Here is a 6,000-nt window from a genome sequence, read left to right as displayed (position 1 = left end):
GGAGAGGGACCGACCTCGGCGGAAGTCGTGACAACCATCAAAACCTCTGGACTTTATTGGTTGTATATCTGATTTGCATATAGTCTTTGCCCACGTTTTCCATTTAGATGTATATGGTGAGTGTGTTATTGTTTAAATATTATATTAAAAACACAGCAATTGTGTAGGTTTTAGTACTACACAATGACAACCTTGATGGTCATCCTACTCTGTGGTAGTTTGGTTATTTTTGTATATCTGCCTGTTTCTCTTGTTTTGCAGTTGGAGTCCCAGCTCCCTACATTAGGAGCCCCAGGTCAGCTGTTAGTCCATCAGTTATTGAAAGCTGTTCAGTGGTGTGTTCTGTGGAGAACTGAAAAGACATTACCCTGGCCTGGTACAGAGGAGAGGGAAGACTGGATAACACAAATAGTCACACACACACCTACCAACTGGTCTCTCCCTCTGGAGAAAAAGGAAGAGGATAATGATACCTACAGTTGTGTGGCTGCCAAACCTATCAGTAACCAGACAATCAATCTCAACATTGAGGAGCACTGTCTGCAACATGCAGGTATAATCACAATCTATAGCATTAATATACTTGATATGCTTTGAATACTCACAATTAGATTTCTGTACGTGTTGTGACGGCCCTGAATTTTTCTGAACCGTCTCAGTGCAGCTCCTTCCAATAGGGCGCTTTCCCTTTAATTCCCAATTAAATAGCCAGCATCAGCCGCGCAAAAGTGGGGTTGTGATGGAGACGTGAATGAGGATGTGTTCAACTCTCAGTTCCGAAGCTTCTCTATTCGGTTTGTTTTGTAGCCTAAGAGTTTACCCAGGATCGGATCCACTCTTTGCGTCCGTGGACTACACCTCTCCGTTCCTTGTGGCCTTTCTCCGCTGGAGATCTTTTGGCGGATTGGATTGTCTGACTGACCACCACCTTTTTGTATACGGTATTTCATTTGTTTTGATGTGATGTATACGGTGATGATTTATGTCGTTAGTTGTAGTTGAGGACTTAGTAAGAGTTGATACGCTTTAAAGTTCTGTGGTAAAGTAATTGTTATATTGATTGTATGATTAATACTGGGTTTACGCTACACGGAATGAACGGACAAACATTGCGTGACAAAAGTCACTTGAGTTTACTGAACTCCTTTACCGGGCTGGACTCTTTTTTTTTAGGCCCGAGGTACAGGACATTTCTGGAGGAACCAGAACTCATTGTGTTATATTATTATGTGTGTGTAATCATTGATGTTGCTAATACAACCCACGCAAAAGAATATAGTTGTTTTTGAAGTTCTTTTCAATGTTTTAAGGGTTTATGAAAAGTTTATTTCCATCCTGACTTTTACATAAGTCCTTTGTATTGGTGTAGACTTGACGGACCAGATGGGACTCATTCCCTCCCAAACTAAAAGGAGAAACCAATGTTTTCTCTGGTAGGCACAACCTACCTGGCACCCCTATAAATAATAACCTCAAGTCAAAACCGTTACAGTGTATGCTCTCCATCTTCCCTACTCCCTCCCTCCTTCTCTCTTTCCACTGTCATTTGTCTCTCCGATTCCTGTGATTGTTCCCATTGAATCAGAGTCTGTGGTGCGATCAGTCATGTCTTCTCTGGTGGGTGTGGCCACAATTGTTCTGTTGTCACGCCTGCTCCCGCTTTTCCCCCCTGGCGCTCAAGGGCGCCAGGCTCCCCAGGATTGCGCCCCCCCCTGTCTGTCCTCTTCAACTGTATCAGACACTAGAGGGAGCCATTGTATAACATGAGCTACTCTTTAGCAACTCTGAAAGATCTTATGGAGAGACTATTATCCAATGAATCATGAGTCTGAATTCATTATTAATTATTATAATGCACCACTGTGACATACTAAGCATACTAGTCCATGACTAAAATGCATCTCCATTGAAGTAGCTTTTTACTCCAGGACTAGGCTTAATCTGTGTCCAGGAAACCGGCCCTGAATGTCTCCTATCCTATGGTGACTGGGCAGCCCGCTTCTTTGTCAGGTTCTATGCTTTGTATACTTGCATTTGTACAAATAAATGGCAACAAAATTGTTAACAATTTTTTATTGTTCTTAGTGATGTGTGGTGGTTATGGTCAATCCATCTTAAATTAAATAACATTTCAGGCCTGTAGGGGGACCAACTACAACCAACCCGAAGGTGCTGTTTTCACTTGTTATTCACTCATCCCCCACCATAAGAGTCATGCATGTCATGTGTATTGTCGGCATGACTTGGAACATATTATCCCTCCTCATCTGCTGTTGTCTGACAAAGACTTCCTTTGATCTCTCAACAATTTTCCAAAGTGGACAAAGGTTTACCGGTACATTCTTACTTGCCAAACCCACATCCTGACACAATGTCAACAGAGTGCTATGTGTTAGTATTCTGCATCTGGCTGGTAAAAGGCTAATCAATGTAATTGCAAACACAGCCATTATATCAGTCTAATTTCTATATATAATATCCAGTATGTGGTACAAAATAGAAACAAGATATGAACCAAGCTTTCTCTCAAGTTTTTGGTAGCCAGGTATCAGACTGAGTCAGTAACATTTTCAGAGGAATGGGGCAGATATATACAAGTCCATACGTGTTCATAAGATGAACAGGTTCAGCCAGTCAGTTAAAGTTGATGGCAGCTTTCTTATAAAAGTAAAGAAGCGATCTTGCTTTAGGGTGTGTATGTGTACATATTGTACATGTATAGTAGCTGCGAAATATCCCAAGGTTTAAAGTTCTGTTCCTGAGAAACTGGATTACAAGGCAAATTACAAGGCATATGCAAAAAAAAATCTAATATTGGTACACTTAATTGCAGTATGTGCATAATGGGTGGTGTTTGGACTTCAGAGCTAAACTTTTTGGTGTATTGTAACATGTCTCTAACCATTCATCAATTGGCTACTGCAGAGTTTGGATTGATTGATTGGCTGATTTTATTTGTCATCAAAAAATTGAAAAACACTACATGACCAGAAGTATGTGGACAACTGCTTGTCAAACAGGAAAGGGCCTTCCCCAAACTGTTAACACAAAGTTGGAATTACAGAATCATCTAGAATGTCATTGTATGCTGTAGCGTTCCCTTCATTGGAACTAAGGGGCCTAGCCCAAACCATGAAAAACGGCTCCAGACCATTATTCCTCCTCCACCAAACTTTACAGTGGGCACTATGCATTCGAGCAAGTAGCGCTCTCCTGGCATCTGCCAAACCCAGCTTTACAACTCTACAGCCGACACTTGGCATTATTCATGGTGATCTTAGGCTTGTGTGAGGCTGCTCAGCCATGGAAACCCATTTCATGAAGCTCCCAACAAACAATTCTTATGCTGACATTGTTTCCAGAGGCAGTTTGGAACTTGGTACAGAGTGTTGCTACCGAGGACAGGCGATTTTTACGCGTTAACATTTCAGCACTCGGCTGTCCCGTTCTATGAGCTTTTGTGGCCTACCACTCTCCGGCTGAGCCGTTGTTGCTCCTAGAATTTCCACTTCAAAATAACAGAGCTTACAGTTGCCTCTAGCAGGGCAGAAATATGAATAACTGACTTGTTGGAAAGGTGGCATCCTATGACGGTGCCACGTTGAAAGTCACTGAGTAAGGCCATTCTACTGCCAATGTTTTTTATGGATATTGCATGACAATGTGCTCAATTTTCTACACCTGTCAGCAACGGGTGAGGCTGAAATAGCCAAATACACTCATTTGAAAGTGTCCACATACTTTTGTGTATATATAGTGCACTTAAAAATACATTTTGTGGTTAATGACCATGTACCAAATAAAAAATACAAGTTAAATGCATTGCATTTTCAATTCTAAAAACGTTACAAAGTTACAAAAAACGTTGCGTAGGTATAGCGAATGTGCTCTCTGGTATTGGCACATGCGCTCCAGCCAACAGCTAGCAGATACAGTGCGGGTATAGCCTACATGATGAGAATATTATGGACAAAAGTGAGAGATAATATATTTTTTTTTTAGGAGGGACAAGCTCATCATCGTAAACTTTCACCACCCTGTTAAATTCATTATAATGTATTTAATCTGCAGCCTAATAAACTGCATGCTTTCCATTATATAATATGTTTTATTCAATATGTACTTTACTGGATTATAAATTGGGATGGAAACCTGGTTAATGTCAAGCTATTTTGAGGTTGATGGAGTTATATTTTGGACGAATGTGCACAAGCCTATAGGAGACTTTTGAAGTAGCCTAATCAGATTGAATCACTGACCATCTTGAATCCCACCGTACCTTCTCCGCTGTGCAATCTGGTTTCCGAGCCGGTCACGGGTGCACCTCAGCCACGCTCAAGGTACTAAACGATATCATAACCGACGAGTGGAAAACCGCGTTTAGGGCCATTATGAGCTGTCTTTCAATCCTTTGTAGACGAGATTCTCAGGGACCTGCACGGGCAGGGCGTGGTTGTTTATATTGATGATATTCTGATCTATTCCACCACCCGCGCCGCGCATGTGTCTCTGGTACGCAAGGTGTTTGGTAGACTGCTGGAGCATGACCTATACGTCAAGGCTGAGAAGTGTGTGTTCTCCAAACGAGCCGTCTCCTTCCTGGGTTATCGCATTTCCACCACGGGGGTGGTGTTGGAGTGTGACCACATTTAGGCTGTGCATAATTGGCCGACTCCTACCACGGTGACGGAGGTGCAGCGGTTTTTAGGGTTTGCCAATTACTACCAGAGGTTTATCCAGGGTTTTGGCAGGGTAGCAGCCCCCATTACCTCACTGCTGAAGGGGGGCCCAGTGCGCTTGCGGTAGTCGGCAGAGGCGGACAGAGCCTTCAATAGTTTGATGGCGCTGTTCACGGATGCACCTGTGTTGGCGCACCCGGACCCCTCTCTAGCATTCATAGTGGAGGTGGACGCGTCCGAGGCTGGGGTGGGTGCCGTGCTATCACAGCGCTTGGGTACGCCAACAAAACTCCGCCCCTGCGCTTTCTTTTCGAGGAAGCTCAGTCCAGGGGAGCGTAACTATGATGTGGGGGACCGGGAGTTGTTAGCGGTGGTCAAGGCCCTGAGGGTGTGGAGACACTGGCTTGAGGGGGCTAAGCACCCCTTTCTCATCTGGACCGACCACCAGAATCGGGAGTATATTCGAGCAGCTAGGAGACTGAATCCATGCCAGGCAAGGTGGGCCATGTTGTTCACCCGATTCAGGTTTACTCTGTCGTATAGACCAGGCTCCCTGAACGTAAAGCGGCTGGCCATGCCTTCCGCCTGGCTACTCCAACCTCGGACAACAGCTCCCCCCCCCCCGCAGCTACTCGCCCAAGCCTCTCCAGGTTCTCCTTTACCCAAATCCAGATAGCAGATGTCCTGAAAGAGCTGCAAAACCTGGACCCGTACAAATCAGCTGGGCTGGACAATCTGGACCCTCTATTCCTGAAACTATCCGCCGCCATTGTCGCAACCCCTATTACCAGCCTGTTCAACCTCTCTTTCATATCGTCTGAGATCCCCAAGGATTGGAAAGCTGCCGCAGTCATCCCCCTCTTCAAAGGGGGCGACACCCTGGACCCAAACTGTTACAGACCTATATCCATCCTGCCCTGCCTATCTAAGGTCTTCGAAAGCCAAGTCAACAAACAGGTCACTGACCATCTTGAATCCCACCGTACCTTCTCCGCTGTGCAATCTGGTTTCCGAGCCGGTCACGGGTGTACCTCAGCCACGCTCAAGGTACTAAACGATATCATAACCGCCATCGATAAAAGACAGTACTGTGCAGCCGTCTTCATAGACCTTGCCAAGGCTTTCGACTCTGTCAATCACCGTATTCTTATCGGCAGACTCAGTAGCCTCGGTTTTTCGGATGACTGCCTTGCCTGGTTCACCAATTACTTTGCAGACAGAGTTCAGTGTGTCAAATCGGAGGGCATGCTGTCCGGTCCTCTGGCAGTCTCTATGGGGGTGCCACAGGGTTCAATTCTCGGGCCGACTCTTTTCTCTGTAT

This window comes from Oncorhynchus clarkii, unplaced genomic scaffold (assembly GCF_045791955.1).
Source record: "Oncorhynchus clarkii lewisi isolate Uvic-CL-2024 unplaced genomic scaffold, UVic_Ocla_1.0 unplaced_contig_4866_pilon_pilon, whole genome shotgun sequence".
In the NCBI taxonomy this organism is placed as follows: domain Eukaryota; kingdom Metazoa; phylum Chordata; class Actinopteri; order Salmoniformes; family Salmonidae; genus Oncorhynchus; species Oncorhynchus clarkii.
This window is presented reverse-complemented; position numbering follows the sequence as displayed.